Below are 18,088 nucleotides of genomic sequence, written 5' to 3'. Positions count from 1 at the left end.
ACAATGGAGTACTGTTCACCCGTAATAAAGAATGACATCTTGCCATCTGCAACAACATGGATGGACCTAGAAGGCATTATGCTAAGTGAAATAAGTCAGACAGAGAAAGACAAATACAGTATTATCTCACTTTTATGTAGAATTTTAAAAACAAAACAAAAAACCAAGTTCATAAATATGGAGAACCGATTGGTCATTACCAGAGTTGTGTGTGTGTAGGGGGGTGCATGGTGGGCAAAATGGGTGAAGAGGGTCAAAAGGTACAACTTCCAGTTATAAAATAAATGTCATGGGCATGGTGACTCTAGTTAATAATACTATATCGCATATTTGAAAGTTGTTAAGAGAGTAGTTTTTAAAAGCACTTATCACAGGAAAAAACATTTTTTTATAACTATATAGGAACAGACTTACTGTGGTGGTCATTTCACAATATACACAAATATTGATCATTATGCTGTACACCTGAAATTAATATAGGTTAAATTATGCCTCGGTAAAATATATATAAGTATAATTTTGCATATTTTGGAATGACTTCCCCTTATGTTTCCTCAGTAAAATGAGGACATTGAATGAGATGCTCTCTCTGCGAAATCTTATGTGTCTTTGACTTTGTAACCACAAGCATCACTTTGGGGATGAAGTGGAAAGAGAGAGACCTGGGTTCAAATTCTGACCCCACACCTAACAGCTGAGGGTCCTTGCAAGCTGCTTGGCCTTGCTGAGCCTTCCTTCATCTGCTGAATGGGAAGTGATATCTATCTCAGCATTGTTGTGAGGACTAATGAAATAATCTATGCTGAAGCACATGGTGCAGCACCTAGCAGTAAATCATACTGTTATTACTACTAATATTTTACTTCTCTAGTAAAATAGGGACACTTAATAGGCCTATAAGACAGCTTGCCCCACACTACATGGTCCCAGACTGCTGTGCTCTCTGAGTCGTTGGCTTTGTCTGTTTTTCCTCTGCCCCAGGCTGTCAACTATCTTGAACAATTCTTTCCTGCATTTGAATTTTCTGACTAATCTGCTATAGATTGGAGAAAACCTCTAACCAGACTTATTAGAATTGACTGGGTTATTATTATTATTATTATTATTTTATTAAATTTCTTGGCCTGTCTACTCGTCTCATGGTAAGTTGTAGATGGGCAGCTTTCAACTAGACTGTGGCCTCTTAGAGCTCGAGGACGATGTCTTAATCATCAGTCTCTAACACCTAGTCTAGTGCCAGCAGAACCAATAAATGGGATCTAATAAATTCAAGTGGGAATACACTCTTAATAAGGATTGAAAATAAAATGTAAGTAAAGAGGGTCAAAGTGAGGGCCTAAACCTCTGCTACAAAGTCAAGGCCATACATTTTTGTTCTGGATAGCTGAGATTTCTAGGTAAAAGATTTTGAGATTGAAAAAGGTTTTATTACATAAGTGGACAATGTAAGGGGAAAGGAGAGGGTGAATTTTATCTTCCAATTAATGTTAATAGGAGGACTAAAATTCTGAATGTTAAAATTCTGCTTTTCTTTTCCACAATCCCCATGATGGGCACAGTGTCTTAATACTATGGGTTTTGCAAACAATAGTGAAACTCAAGGGAAAAGCCACATGGTGTTTGTCCCCTGTAGCTCCTAATCATCCTCCTGTCATTCTCCTTTGATGTCTTCCTTGTCTGTTTGCCTAAATGACACAGATACTCCCGGCCTGTTTCTGGGCAGAGTTGTTTCTTGCTCTTGGAGAGTCGGACGGGAGCCAGATGAGAGAGAGCTAGGATGCTTAATCAGCTCTCTTTACTGCTCAGGCCATCAGGCAGGGATGGGAGGAGAGACGGCTCCTCTGAGATCAAATTCTACAAAGTGCTGCAGTGGTACATTTTGTTCACACAACAATTAAACTGGTTAAACACTGCCTGACCCTGGGATTGCTGGCTGGGGGCCCGGGTTTGGTCTTCTTATCTGTCTAACAGGAGCCTACAAAGCAAGAGTCCTTCTGGGCTGCCTTTAGGCCTAGTAAGGAGGTATATTTCTTCCTTATCTTAAAGGCCCAGCAGCTTCTGTGCAAAACTCACCTGGCCATAGCTCAGTGGAAATTGGAGCATCTCCTCTCAGAATCATTACCACACAGATTCCCCAAATCCAGTGGTCCTCAACCTGGCAGCCCATCAGAATCATCCGGGGACCTTTTAAGTGCCGTCTGGTGCCCAGGCTGTCCCCCAGACCAGCAACCTCAGAATCTCTGGGGGAGGGACACAGGCACCAGTACAGCCAAGGTTGGAAATGAACTGCCTTGGGTGAAGACCACTGCAGAGAAGGTTAAAAGATTTCAAATGATTGAGCTCAGAGAAGAGGAAAGAGTGTGACCTTAAGATTCGTGAAGGCCCCAGTGATGTAGTAGAAGAAACTTCTACATGGTATCAACTCACGGGGCTTGGGCTCTGGTGCTGCCACCTACTACCTCTAGATCTTGGGAAACTAACTCTGGGCTTCCATTTTCTCACCTATAAAATGGGTTTTGTGCGGTAGATAATACACAGAAAATACCTGTACATAACAGGTATTCAAAAAGTAGCAGTTACTAGACTCACAGACTTAGAAAACAAACTTATGGTTACCAAAGGGGAAAGACGGTGGGGGGACCATAAATTAGAAGTTTGGGATTAACATATACATACTACTATATATAAAATAGATAATCAACAAGGACTTACTGTATAGCATAGGGAACTCTACTCAATATTCTGTAATAACCTATATGGGAAAAGAATCTGAAAAGGAATGGATATATATATGTGTATATATATGTGAATCACTTTGCTGTACATTTGAAACTAACACAACATTGTAAATCAACTATACTCCAATATAAAATAAAAATTGAATTAAGAAAATAAAAGGAGACAATAAGAGGATATATATTTTTTAAAAAGTAGTAGTTATTATTAACACAGGCAGTGCTTCCTTAGCCAGATGAGAACGCTTTTCTTTGTTGTCTTTTCTCCACTTGCAAGCCTTTCCCCATTTAAGTTGGGAAGGAAGATTAGAAGAAATTTAAATTGTTAAAATTGCTATTCTAGATGACTTCTTTTTTGCTATATACTTTTTTACATTATTTTCCAATCGAACTAGTTAACAACATCTTTTCATATGTTCATAGGCAGTTATTCTTTCATGGCATGACAGGTAATTAATTTTCACAGTTCATTTAAATGACAGAAAAATAAACCTATGTGGAGGCTACAGAAATTGTGGTTGGACTTTTCCTTGCTTTTCTGGTCCTGGTTATACCCTCTTTTAGTCAATCACATACCCACCAAACATACCTTCATAGCGTTCCACTCAAAGGATGTGAAGTTAATATAAATATCGCCTGCTAAGTTTGCTGTGAAACCTTTAACCAAAATTAGTTTAACTCAGGGTGTCTTCTGGGTTTGTTGTTTTTAATTCTGAGGATTGTGTTTCAACAATTGAGAGGTATATTTCCTAATTTTGAAACGCTATATGGAATTGCACAGTTGTAACTTCCTCAGATGTATACACAGTCCCATGAAGCTTTCAGAGGACACTTTTGTATAAATTAAGATGCTAGAATTAAGCATGGTCTGTGGTCACACACAAAATTTGGTACTCATCTAAACTTAGTGGCATAAGTAACATTAACTAAAATCTTATTATATGCCTGGAACTGTGCTAAGTATTTTACATGCATTATCTCATTTAATTCTTTCAGCAACCCTATGAAATAATAATATAATAATAAATATATATTATATTATTATAACTATATATATATTATTATAACAGTACTGATTTTATAGCTAAAGACATTGCGACCCAGAAAGTTGATTTATTCAAGATCAAGTGGAGAACTGGGATACAAACCCATATCCATCTGATGCTAAAGACTTTACTTTAAAAAAAAAAAAGCTTTATTGAGATATGATTAACATACCATACAATCCAACCACTTAAAGCATACAGTTCAATGGCTTTTACCAGAGTGTGTAATCCTCACAACAATCAATTTTAGAACATTCTCATCAATCCAAAAAGAAACTCTATCAATTAATGAATGGATAAAAAATGTGTGTCAGGGGCTTCCCTGGTGGCGCAGTGGTTAAGAATCCGCCTGCCAGTGCAGGGGACACAGTTCGATCCCTGGCCTGGGGAGATCCCACATGCCGCGGAGCAACTCCAGTGCACCACAACTACCGAGCCTGCGCTCTAGAGCCTGTGAGCCACAACTACTGAGCTCACGCGCCTAGAGCCTGTGCTCCGCAACGAGAGAAGCCACCGCAATGAGAAGCCCGCGCACTGCAACTAAGAGTAGCCCCCGCTCGCCACAACTAGAGAAAGCCCGTGCACAGCCACGAAGACCCAATGCAGCCAAAAATAAATACATTAATTAATTAATTAAATTTTTTAAAAAATGTGTGTCATATCCATACAACAGAATGTTATTAGGGGAAAAAAAAGAAATGAAGTTCTGATATAAAAGATTTTTTTTTTGATTCTGCTTTTGGTCTCATATCTAAGAAACCATTGTCTGACCATAGTTAACAATCCCTCGATAGTTGGTAAAAGAGTAGATTTTAAATATTATCCACACACACACACACACAAAAGGAAAGATAACGTGACGTGATGGAAGTCTTAATTAACCTTATTCCGGTAATCATTTTGCAATTTATACATGTATTAAATCACCTGTACACCTTAAACTTACGTATGTTATATATCAACTATATCTCAACAAAGTTGAAAAAAAAAGAAAGAAACCGTAGCCAAGAAGATTTGTGCCTGTGCTTTCTTCTAAGAGTTTCTTTTCTTTTATTAAACTTGTTTTTTATTGAATAGTTTTAGTTCTTATATTTAGGTCCAAAGCTTTTACTCTTAGCCACTACACTTCACTGTTTTGTGTGTGAATAGACAAAAATGTGTCTACAACCCATGGAGGAGGGGGTAGAAAGAATGAGGCAACTGAGTAATTGGAAGGTAAAGTTATCTCTGGATTTTAATGATCTGCATTTGTCCCACGCCAACTATGCTTATAATTAAGAATTAAATCACTTGGTCATGTCCTCAGTATATTTTTAAATCTTGTTTACAAAAAGCACTAAACATTCCTATTTCCATGACCCTAAGTCCTCATCCCTCCCAAGACTGTGTTGATAATCTTCTACGTAGAGCAAGTTCCTCTCCTATAAAACCCATTACCCTTTATTGAAATCAGTTGCATGTTAATTTGTTAGGCTATAAGACAGGGACTGTGTCTTTCCTTTTCACCGTCGTGCCCTCGGTGCCTAGCATAGTGCCTGGCACCTGTTATGGGCTCCACACATCCCTGTGGAAAGGAAGGCTGCATGGGTTCCTCATCTCTAAACACTTCAGCTGGACCAAACCAGTTTTACAGTCTGCTGCCAAGTTAATATTCTAAACACTGCTCTGATCATTTCACCCCTGGCTCAAAAACCTTCAAGGACTCTCCATTGCCTTCTGAGAAGCCTAGCTCCTTAGCCTGGCATTCAAGCAAGGTCTGTCTCTGGCTCTACCAGTCTTCCCTTCACCTGACCTTTCAGTACTCCAAGGCATCTTTGGAGCTAGTCAGACCTAGAGTGAAATCCTGTCACTGCCACGTGTTAACTGCTTGACTAGAGCCACAAGTTGCTTAAACCCTAGAAGCCTTAGTTTTCTCACCTTTGAAGGGGGAGTGCTGACACTCACTTTACGGAGGTAGTTGCAGTGGGTTACAAATAATACATTTAAGCATCTGGAATATTGCAGGGACTTAACATATGAGAGTGGTCATTTGCTTCTGTCATAAGATTACCAGATTTAGCAAATAAAAATACAGGATACCCAGTTAAATCAGAATTTCAGATAAATGACCAAAATTTTCTAGAATAAGTAATCCTAAATATTCCAATTTAACTGGGCTTTCTGTATCTTATCCATCCACCCCCGATGTGTGGTTTTTCAACCACACCCCAGTCTGCAAACGCGGATCTACTGTGTCTCTGCTTGAATGCCCTCCTCTCTACTTTGCCAAAATCTGCCACCCATTTGCAGGACTGGCTCCAACACCTCCTCGTTCCAGAAGTCTTTTCTGGCACCCTTAGAGAACTATGCTTTCTTCTTCCTCTCCACTCCCAAAGTGCAAAGAGCACACTGATCATGTGTCCCTTACACGCTTCCTCCTACTCTGGACATGTATGTCCTGTGCCTTATTCCCCCTGGAGCCTGGAAGTTGCCTGAGCCCACAAACCAGACCTGGTATGCCATCTCATGCTTTACACTCAAAGGTGCCCCATAGCTATTTGTTAAATGAAAAAAATGAGACTCGATTGTCCTAAATCAGAGCTACTTTCTATCTTCATTTTCAGAGTAGATTTCCCCTTTTAAATCCTGGAATCTGGGTATCACTGGCACATGGGGCTTTTAAGAGACTTTACTGAAATTTTCCAATTTAGGATAAAGGGGAGGAATGTTAATCTTTTTCTTCTCTGGACAAGGAAATGAGAGTTCATGAAAAAGAAAAAAAACAAAAAGACAGAATTGGCAAACCACTGGTTACAAAATAAAATAATTACAGCGTTAAAGGAAAACGTCTCCATGTGAACAAAGTTCCCTTTTCTTGCGTACACAGGCAGACAGATGTATTCCAGCATCTGTCTGAGTAGGTTTGCACTGAAAAGAGGAAAAATGAAATCCCCGGGGCACTGTTTGCCAAGGGATTTGCTCCCCTTCTTTGTCTGTTCTGACTAATCCCAGAGTGGCTGAGAGCTGCCCATTTTGTCTCTGGGTTCAGGCAGAAGGGAGAAATATTTTTCAAAATAGCCCATGAGATGGCTGGGCTCCCTGAGACAGGATTTGGGGAAGGACAAAGGAATCGTGTGGGTATTTTGTGAAGGGTGTCTGGATTGGGGGCCTGTCATTGGGAAGGCATCTGCTCTTGCCATTTGCAAATCTTAAGTAATCCTCTGTATACAGCCGCCTGGCGCTCCTTCCTGCCCACTTAGACTGTCCTTCCCTGCAGTGCCCTCTGATGTCAGGCCCCCTCTTTTACTGCTCTAATTCAATGGCTTCTTATTGGAGGTTCTGCCTGGCTAATGGCTTCTTCCCAGCTGCAGAGCTGACATTTACTTACTTGATTTCCACCCCTCCCTGTCCTCTCTGGCCTCCTTTGTGAGCAGAGCTTAAATCAGGCAGGATTTCAGATCCAGCACCTTTTTATACTCCAGTTTGGGCCTCCTTTTTTGGGAAGAGGAGGGTGGCTAAGTTGAGAAGAGCCTGGGAAATAGACCCTGGGCTGATCAATCCTGACACCTGCAGATAAACCCAGCTTTGTGACTTATCTGTATCCCAGAACCCCAGCTGTCCCATGGGCTACCTTCCTTCATTTGCTCTTTAACCTGGACCCCAGCCTGTTAATTTCAACTGGAACACTCTTTCTTTAGTTCATCACCTAACATCAGACCACTGCCAAAAGAGCCGTTGCTCATTTTCATCATTGGAAAGGTTCCGGGGTGAACATTAGACCCTCTCGTCACTAGGATTTCACATTCAGAACTGCAGTTTAGAGCTATGATCTTCTTAATGGCTATCTTAGTTGTCACAGTCCCAACTCATCCCCTTCTCTTCCCTGTCCCTAGATGTGAGCAGCTTTGGAGAGATGAGGGAAGTAATCCTGAAAGGATTTCACATTTGAAACATCTTCACCGTATCATCATCTTTGCATTTGTCTCTCACTCAGTCTTGTATCCCCAAACAATACAGAGAAGGAAGAAGAGCCAGTATCCCCGAACATTTGCTCAGAATGGATAGCCACAGATTGAGTTGAAAATTATTCTCAGATTATGGGTTATGGGATGTATTTATTTATAGGCATCACTCCATAGGACAAACAAACAAGGAAGCTCCCCTTTGGTCTGGGGCCGTTTGGCAGCAGGGCTTCCATCTCCAGCATCCCCCGAGCAGCTATCGTTCAGGCAGGCTCTTTGCTCGCGGTCTATCATCTGTCCCCAGGGACCAGTTTTACTTGATTCTTAATTATATTCTACTTTCCACCCCCTCCAGTCCCTTTCTACATGTGCCCGTGTGCTCACACATACATATACACACACGATTCCTCTTTAATTGGGCTGCAGCAATCCCTCTCAGGCGCTTCTAATGCGGCAGACCGTTCATTCTTGGGCTACCCTAATGGACAGCTGTCTCCCCGGGCCAATGCTTCATTAGGTGTGACAGCCTGCAGCCAATAGTCACCATGCCACTCTGCTCGGGGGCTCAGGTGCAGCTCAGGAGGGAGTTTGGGAGACAAAGGGCAGAGGCAGTGGTGGTGGGATGGCCCCTGGAGCAGATGTAGAAAGCAAACTGGAGTGCAGTTCACTTTCTTACATCAGGTTATGAAATTAGGAGCTGGGTTAATAAAGGAAACTCGGTTACCCAGGTGTTGCCACTGTAACGGAGAGATTGACGTTCAAGCCTCAGGAAATATCGAGAATAGCTGAATCTTCACAGGTGACCCGCTACCTGCAAAATCAATGTGGCCTGTGTACGAACACCTCCTCCCTATGCAATCCCCCTCTTTTACTTCTAGCTTTCACTCTCTCTTTCCTGTCTTTGTGGGGAGAGGTCAGGGAATAAGAATATCTCCTATGTTCTAGACACTTATTACTGATATACTTGTTTATATAAACATATAAAAATCAGTGTCATTTACATACAATAAAATCCACAGTTTGATGGGTTTTGACAAATGCGTATACCCTGATAACCACCACACCATTAAGTATAATCTCATAACACTCACATTTAATCCCCATGAGATAGATTGGTGTTATTGGCTCACTTTTTTTTTTTTTTTTTTTTGGCGGTACGCGGGCCTCTCACTGCTGCGGCCTCTCGCGTTGCGGAGCACAGGCTCCGGACGCGCAGGCTCAGCGGCCATGGCTCACGGGCCCAGCCGCTCCGCGGCATGTGGGATCTTCCCAGACCAGGGCACGAACCCGTGTTCCCTGCATCGGCAGGCGGACTCTCAACCACTGCGCCACCAGGGAAGCCCCTTGGCTCACTTTTATAGCTGCAGAAACAGAGGACCAGAAAGATTAATAACAGTAGCAATAAGAATGGTAAACACCAAGGGCTGGGCACTGTTCTATGTACTTTACACACATATTACCTCACTTAATCCTCTCCACAATCCTATTAGTCCCATGTTACAGATGAAGAAACTTGTCCAAAGTCTCACAGCTGAATAATTGGAGTGGGATTTCTGGTGCTCAGTTGACGTTCTTACCTCAGAGAATAAAAAAATGTTCCCCTAGTTAGATTTTATTTTACTCCAGAGAGACAATCCCCCCAAAACAGAACTCAGAGTCATAGAATGGAGAAGCCACATGTACCACATCTCTGCCATTCCCCCCATTGGCTTTCTTTAAGCTCCCGACTGTCTGCTCTAACCTCATGGACAGAGGAGATGGGTCTTAAAATGCAGCCTTGTTCGGTTACCCCTTGAAACCCTGCGCTTTTCATCTAAGAAATTTCTGTGAGCCATCTCCTCAAGCAAAGTGATCCAAATTGCCCTAAAATGTTGGGCGTGAACTGGTAGAATGTGTCTAGCTTTGCTAGCAGTGCTGACCTTTTCGAGGGAGCTGCTCTCCCTCTCTGAACGCTGATGCCCACTCTATGCACAGAAGGACAAAGGTGTGGGGTGGCTATCTGGGACTCTAATACCAAAAGGTCCACCCACGCCTCTGCCTTTTACTCACAGTCCCAGCACTCCAGAACAGGGAAACCGGCAATGTTTGGCTAAGGGCTGAGGTAGACATTTGTTCTCTGCATAAAAGCCCTGGCAGTGAGGCTAAGGACGGCCCCTTTCTCTCTTCCCTCCTTTCTCTCCCATCTGGCAGAGGAGTCTGGCTCCCTAAATCTTTTTGTTGGTTAGTTTCCATGACAGTTATTGTCTGTGTGTGTGAACATGTCCACCCCCTCACCCTTTCTCCCTACAGAGCAGGCCCTCACAGCTGAGGCTCGGTAGAGAGAGAGGCAGGCAAAGCCGCCAGGGCTCTGCAAGCAGGGTGAGCTCCTCTTGGTGGGGGGATCACGCCTCCTGAGCTCAGAGACCCCCAAGCTTCCGTGCATTCAGGATGGGGCCCCCTGCGTAGGGCCTGGCTGCATCCCAGTTCATCAGCCAGAGGCAGCAGCAGGGGACTCGTAATCCTGGAGAAAGCCCTTGGGATCCTGGGGACACTGTAGTCCCTGCCCCCAGCCTGCTCCGAGGAGGAACCTCGAGCCGACCCCTACCGGGTCCTCTCCAGCCCCCTCTCCTCCTTTGTCTCTGGCAGATGATCACTTGATGTCCTTTTCCCCTGGTCAGGTAAGTTTTATTTCAATCCATGTGTGCAGAGTGTCACCTTGGCATTCCCCAGTGCCTGCTGCTGGGGAGACAGGTAGCAGTGTTTGTTAGAGACAGACTGGCATGGGATTGGGAAGGGTGAGGGTCTCTAAGTGCCTTTCTTCCTCAGCTTGGCCACTCTGGCTTTGCAGTTAAAGTTTCCTTCCCAGCTGGTTCTAACCTAATTATCTTCCAAGATCGCTGTGTTGGGCACAGACTGACCAACATACAGCCAACATCCAGAACTTCTAGTTCTGGTCTGAATTAAGCTCAACGTATTGAATATGAACTATGTACAAATTGCTGTGCTTGGCTTCAAAGGAATTGCAAGAATGACACACTACAGCAGTTCCCACCTTCAAAATGCTTACCACCTGGTAAGACAAGTAGAACCTCTACACAAATGGTATGTGGACTCCGGAGTCAGACAATCTTGATTTCACACCCTATTCTGGCTCTGTGACCTTGAGCAGGTCACTTAACCTCTCTAAGTCTCAGTTTCCTCATCTGCAAAACGGGGATAGTAGTGCCTACCTTATAGGCTAAATTATACACACATATATATATAAAACTTAGATCCGTTCATGACATTAATAATCACCACATCTTTGTTAACTATAATTATTAAACTCATATGAAATTTAAATTATATAAAATATGTAAAGAATTTGGAATAGTTCTCTGAATATCAGTGGTGGTTATTATCATGGGAGGCAGTCGTACGTGCTCACACAGTTACAGATAAAGTTCTAGGAAACATGAGAAGATCGCTCTTGCCTGCCAGGATCATGCAAGGCTCCTGGAGGAGGTGGCATTGAGTTTGAGCACTGAAGAGGGAATAGGATTTCAACAAGCAGGGATGCATAAATGTAGCAGAGAGCACCAAGCCACGGTGCGGCACTAAGAAATGAGAGTTCTATTGGGTGTCAGCTCTAGAGCACTTTGGCTGGAGACCAGGCACTGAGCCTGGCCGAGAGGCTGAGCTGGACTTTGGGCCCCAGCATCTTGAGGACAAGGGCCAAGTTTGGGGTGTGACACTGTGAATACCGGAGTAACTAGCCCAGCCCTGGGAGGAGGGAGAGTGTGACACTTGAAAGACATCCAGGCTGGGAACCCCAAGACAAAGGTTCAGGTCCTGGCTGAGCTCCCAGTTGAGCTGGGTGCTCTGAGGCTCATGTCTTCTCCCCCTCTGGGTTTGTTTTCTCACCTGTGAAATGGGAATAATAAAACTTGGTACACCTCTCAATTTTGTTATAATTATTAACCATGTCATATGAATGTGAAAGTATAAATCAATATGTAAAATGCAAAGTACTATTCTTCAAGATAAAGAACAAATAGTATATCATCTGCACAGCTCTGGGGGAAATGCAGAGGAATAAATCATTTAACAAGGAGACATGAAAATCATCTAGCATAACACCTGACTCATAACAGTAGTTGAATAAATGATCTCTCCCATAACTGACTGATTGGTTAACTTATTCATTCATTAATTCAACAAGTATTCCTGGAGTCGCCACTGCATGTCAGGCTTTAGGCTTGGTGATAGGAGAGAGTGGTATATAAGAGAGGCATAGACCCTGCCCTGAGACCCTTATAAGCAATTCAGGGAACTGGCAACCTGAGGACGTCCCTCTGCCCCATACTAGCAGCTTCCATCCTGCTGGCCATCTTCTAGTTTCTTTCAAGGATTATTGCTATTGGACATTTATTTTTAAATCAGTGTTCTTTTTTAAAAAAAATTAATTTATTTATTTTTGGCTGCCTTGGATCTTTGTTGCTGCGGGGGGGGTTTCTCTTTTTGCGGTGAGCAGAGCCTACCCTTCATTGTGGTGCGCAGGCTTCGCATTGCAGTGGCTTTTTTTGTTGCAGAGCATGGGTTCTAGGGCACGCAAGCTTCAGTAGTTGTGTTACACAGGCTCAGTAGTTGTGGCACACAGACTTAGTTGTTCCGCAGTATGTGAGATCTTTCTGGACGAGGGCTCGAACGCGTGTCTTATCCTGCATTGGCAGGAAGATTCTCAACCACTGCGCCACAAGGGAAGCCCGCTGATGTTTCTTTTTCATTAATTTTAGGTTCCTAAGACACACACCCCTCCATGGGTCTTGAGAACACCTCCTCTCTGCCCTCTGCTGGTGGGGAGTTGTAAGGGCTTCGCAATAAACAGCTCAATGTTCATTACTTATAAATACCGTGCATTCCCTGCTGCCTTCCATCACCCCTGAGATGAACTGAAATGCTTTAATATTTAAAGAGGAATGAATTTGTAATTAGCACCTTAACTGTTATATCTGAGCCATTCCGGAGGTTTTCTATTTAAATGCAAATTGAATCTTCCTGAAGGAAAGCTAATACGTGATGAAAGTAGATAGCAAGAGATGAGGCAGCAGGAGGAGGGAGGTGGTGCTGACGTTGTGTTGTTGACCTGCTGCCTGCGGCCCACAATGCCCACACCCATAGACCAGGCCCCGAGGCTAAGGGAGCCTGAGCTGGGGTTTGGGTTGCTGGAGCCTGAGTCTCAAGTCTACTGTTTGTGGGGATGCCCAAATCAGCAGCCATTTGGGCGGGTCCTCACTGGGCTGCTGGAAGTCATCTTAGCATCATGGTGGCCTGGAGAAGATATTGGCTTTGGAAGAAGATATTTTCAGACAGAACTGGGTTTGAATCCAGAATCCTCTTCCGATTAGCCATAAGAGCTTGGGCGAGTGTCTGAATTCCTCTGACCTCCATGCTTTCATAATGTAAGCAGCCGTTAGTGCTTGTTCCTCTCAAGATTGCTGTCAAGATTATGTGAGAAACAGAGAAAATGTGTCAGGTATACAGTAGGTGCCCAGCAAATGTTAGTTTCCTTCCATTGTCATAAGATATTGCTATGCAAACTTAACACGTCAAGGTAAGCGAGAAGCAGGCTGTCAAGGAAAAGGTGGTATACCTCTATTTCCCTTTAAAGTAACGTAAGTGGGCAGGGGGCGGGGGCGGACACAAACTTTTTCTATAAAGGGCCAGGTAGGAAATATTTCACACTTTTCGGGCCATACTCTCTCTGTTGCAACTATTCCACTCCACCATTGTAGTGGGAAGGCAGCCACAGACAACACATAAATGACTGAGTGAATGAGCGTGGCTGTGTTCCAATATAACCTTATTTATAGATGATGAAATGTGAATTCCACATAATGTTCACATATCACAAAGTATTTTTCTTTGGATTTTTTTCCAACGATTTAAAAATGTACAAACCGTTCTTAGATCACATGCCATACAAAAACAGGTGGAGGGCTGGATTTGGCCCACGAGTCATGTTTGCTCACCCCTGCCCTAAAGTATTACAGAGGCCTTCACCTAAGATTTGGGAGACTCTGCACCAAGGAACCTCTCAGAACATAACTCCTGAGGCTGGGACCACAGGGGAGGGATGTCACCCAAGGAAGAAAATAGCCCTTTGGGCCAGGACTTCCAAGGATCCCTGGTGACGGTCTCTGCTGGGGTGGCAGCCGTTGTGTCAAGGCGTGAATAGAAGGGTCATTCTACTTCTTGCCTAGTGATGTCCAGGAAGGACTGAGGGCTCGTGGGCACTGAGCAGGCAGCCATCTCCTGGTGACAGGCTAGGGGTGGGTGCTCAAGGGCTGTACCCTCAACTGGGAAAGCAGTGCAAGCTCCTTGGGCTCCCCAGACCTCCCAGGGGCACACCTGCTGAGGACAGGCCGGACCTCTGATTCACCCAAGGCTCGGCCTGTTTCTCCCCTTTCCTGGGCTCTCTTACATCTATTGTTAAACACACACACACACACACACACACACACACATACACACACACACACACACACACACACACACACACACACAGAGCCCACTTGCAGCCAGCCTGTCATGCCTCTCCCCCTTCTCTGTCTCTAGCACAGAGAGAACACAGGTCACTACACCAGATGGCAACTTTGCTGCTGAGGCAGACTGCCGGACTCCCGTGGGAGGAAGGGTTAAAGCAGGGGAATGGATGACGCCAGCTCCGCAGTCCCCACCCCTTTCTCTTTAATAATGTGCCTCTGCCTGGTCCCTTCTCCAGAACCTCTGGGGAGGAGGGTGCGTGTGTGTGTGTGTGTGTGTGTGTGTGTGTGTGTGTGTGAGTGTGTGTGAGATGTGACGCACCAGAGGACAAGGGGGAGAGGTGAGGAGAGACAGTGCCAGAGGGAGAACCACCCTGTACGTCTATAAAGGTCCCAACCAGGGTGGACAGACACCTCTTTCCAGCTGGAGGATGAGCCAGACCTGCTTCTCTGGCACCCATGGAGGATCGTGGGCTCCCGGAGGTGGAGGTGAGCAGAGCCACAGGCTGGAGAATGAGGCTGCTCTGTTAGAAGCTGCCCGAGGCCTGGCAGGAAGACAGAGGCAGAGGGCTGGGACCCCTGAGGGTAACTGCTCTCAGCTCCTGGCTCTCTAGAGGCCCCGGGCTGAGTGTCATCTCACGCCAGTCCAACTTGCGGGTCCCCCTCCTGCTCCTCCCAGCCCCGTAAAAGGGCCTGGAGCCTTGCATCATCCCACGGCACATCAGGTTCAGCCAGTATCTGCTGCTAACAGGGAGGCAGGGAAGGAGAGGCAGGCCCTGAGAAGCCCTCCTCCTAATGTAAGCAGTGATGATCAATAGGAACCCAGCAAGTGTGATGTACCGGGTGAGCAGTACCCACCTGGAAACAAGGGGGCTCTCCAGGGAGTTGCCAGGACGAGGATGAGACGGCAGCCTTGCAGCCTGAGCTTTTGTCCTCCGGATGAGACAGCTTTGCCGGGAAGTGGGGGCCCGTGCAGGAGGTGAGCAGGTGAGGCTTTTGTCTGAGGAAGGCCTTATTCCTGGGCCTCAGAGCTCTGTGGACTGGGCTGTGTGTCCACCACCCTGCTCCCTCAGAGCCTGCCAGCAGGAGAGCCAGCCCCCCCAGACCTTGCCCCCTAAGTGCACACACGCAGGCACCATCCATGACAGGCGGGCTGGCCCATCTGCCAATCAATCTTCCTTGCCGATTTCCCAGCTGGAGCAGTGGGGCTGGTGTGTAAATCATTCAGGGCCCTCTCTCAGCTCTGCCAGGACATGGAGCTCTTTTTAATTAAGAAGAATGGAGGGTGATGTTGGCTCTGGAGATGGCGCTATTAACTTACTAATGGGCATTTAAAGAGCTGTGTTTGAGAGCCCTGCTCCTGCCTTCCCTAGCCTACAGCCTCTTGCTCCTCTGCAGAGCCACCCAGACCCCCATCAAGGCTCTGCTATCCTCTACATTAGAAGGGGTAGGGGATAAGCCCCCCGCAGTGCCCAGTCAGGCCCTGGCCTTGTGACCTGGGACAAACGGGCCCATTTTTTGCTTTTAGAGGAAGGGCCAGAACTGGGATGACTTGAGCCCTGAGTCCTCTGCCTCCTGTTCTTGCAGCTTGTGGGAGGGCAACAGGCACCCCAGAAATGTCAGGACCCAGCAGGAAGCATGATTAGGCTTCCAGGTGGGTGCCCAAGGTCTACAAAAAGGCAGCCCATTAGCCATAGCTGCAGCTATCACAGGTCCCTGTGTCCCCAGCTGAGCTGGGGGAAAATGCAGGTGGTGGCAACAACAGCGCCAGGGGAAGGCCCCCAGTAAAGTCCCTTCCGGTGACAGAACCTTGGGTAGTGGGCAGTGCCTACGAGAGTCGGTGACGCCAGACCTCTGTGTGTTTGCACGTCTTGGAAGAATGTGAGGATGTCCATTCTGGAAACTGCTGCTTTGTCACTATGGTTAAACGATTATTTCTCTAGGGCTTGCCACCCTGCACGCCCGCTGTGGAAGAACACTCCGGCTGGGAGACACCTCAGGCTGCCGTCTGCTTCCTCTGCTTTCTAATTTTACAGACCCCAGAATGGATATGACTCGCCCAGAGGTGCACAGCCCGGTTACGATAAGACAATGGGCTGGAACAAAGGTTTCCCGACTCTCAGTCCCGTGTCTTTCCTGTTTCCAGTACCTCCCAGGGGATGTGACACCATGGTCTCTCACCTCACCTCCTGCTGGTGTTTTAATTTTCTGATGCTCCCGGGCAGGAAATTCTTCCTTTTTTATAACCCAGATCCTCAGGCTTTATTATAAGCCCCATTTCCTCTTACAATTTCCTCAATAAACACAGGGAAGTCGTCAAGGTCTTTCAAAGAAGGTTTCTCTTCCTGCTGTCATTGTCATCTTATGCATTAAACGGAAGAGTACGCGCTTCCCAATTCTTTCTTCTAAATCGTGCATTTTGTGAGTCTGAAAATCAAGATGACCACCCCCCACCCCGCCCTGCCAATCCCTTACCTGTGATCCATTTTACACTTAGGTAAAATGTCCCGATTTTACCTAAATAGGCAGAAGTTGCTCGTGGGTGGACAGATGCATTTAACACTGATACCCAGTAAGTCCCTCTAGGCTCTATGCTGTATGCTCTGTGCTGTGTGCTCTGTGCTGTGTGCTCTGTGCTCTGTGCTCTGTGCTCTGTGCTCTGTGCTCTGTGCTCTGTGCTACACTTTGGAGTAGGAGGAGGGAGCAAGGTGGGTACTGGAAGGAGTGTGGCTAACTCAGCTCTCTAATCAAGGCTGCATGGTCAGGAGGGGAAGCCCTGTTGTCTGAGGCCATGCCGTGGGACCTCAGACTGACACCCTAAGGGTGCAGTGCCATATGAACAGATGCAGATTATGGTTGTGACTGCTGGCACCTGTGTTGCACCAGCTCCAATCAAGTCCTCTTGAGCCCTAAATCCTTCCTCTGGGCTGATGTCAGGACTGGGCAGGGCGGGCTCTAATGAGGCTTTTCAATGTTGGGGGAGGAATCTACCCTTCCCTTGGTCTGCTGGCAGCCTCAGTCCTAACTGGATGAGTCACCTTCCCTCCCCAGCCCCTGAATACCAGAAGCCCAAGCTTCTGGTGAGGAATAAGAATGTGCTTATCTAAAGGAGGGGCACCAGCTGTTCTCCAGATCACAGTGCTGTTTAGGCTGCAGTGGAAGGAATTCCAGTTAGCTAGGAGGAAATATCCTGTCCAAGACATAGGCCCAGAAATGGTTGGATACAGGAGGGTGTGGGCCCTGGTGAGGTGCTACCGCGTGAGATTGGCACGTGCTGTTGGACACACTGCCTGGAGTGCACAGAGAGTCAGAGGTATGGAAACCTGCCGCCACAAAGGGAGGAGAGCTGTACTCTACAGAGGACCTACTGCCTGCCCAGGAGCCATGCCTGGCATCTCGTTGCCCCCATAATGCTAGAAAGTAGATTTTCTTCTTCCCTTTTTCACAGATGAGGAACTGAGATTCAGGATGTAAGTGATTTATTCATAGTCACACAGCCAGGGGACGGCTGAGCCAGGATTCAAGCATCTGTCTGATTCCAGATTCCACACACCTTCCCACTGCCCTGTGACTGTGGGGCACTGCAGAGAGAACTACACAGGGGAGGTGACCCAGCCTCAGGGGGCTCCAGGTGCGCCCCTCCCCCAGAGTGGTACCCACAGAGGGAGTTCCATGGTATCCACTGACAGAAGGGTAAACTGTATTTCTGAGGAGGGAGAAAGGAGCTACTGTAGAATTTAATAGCTAAACAGCCCCTCTTTCCCCACCCCCACCCCTGTGTGCTCTACATTTGGAATCCCACCAGTGTCTTGAGGCCCTACACACAGATACTACATCCATAGTCTGCCACACTGGGAATCTGC

This window comes from Stenella coeruleoalba, assembly GCF_951394435.1.
Source record: "Stenella coeruleoalba genome assembly, chromosome: 1".
In the NCBI taxonomy this organism is placed as follows: Eukaryota; Metazoa; Chordata; class Mammalia; order Artiodactyla; family Delphinidae; genus Stenella; species Stenella coeruleoalba.
Note: the sequence above shows the minus strand (reverse complement) of the source record.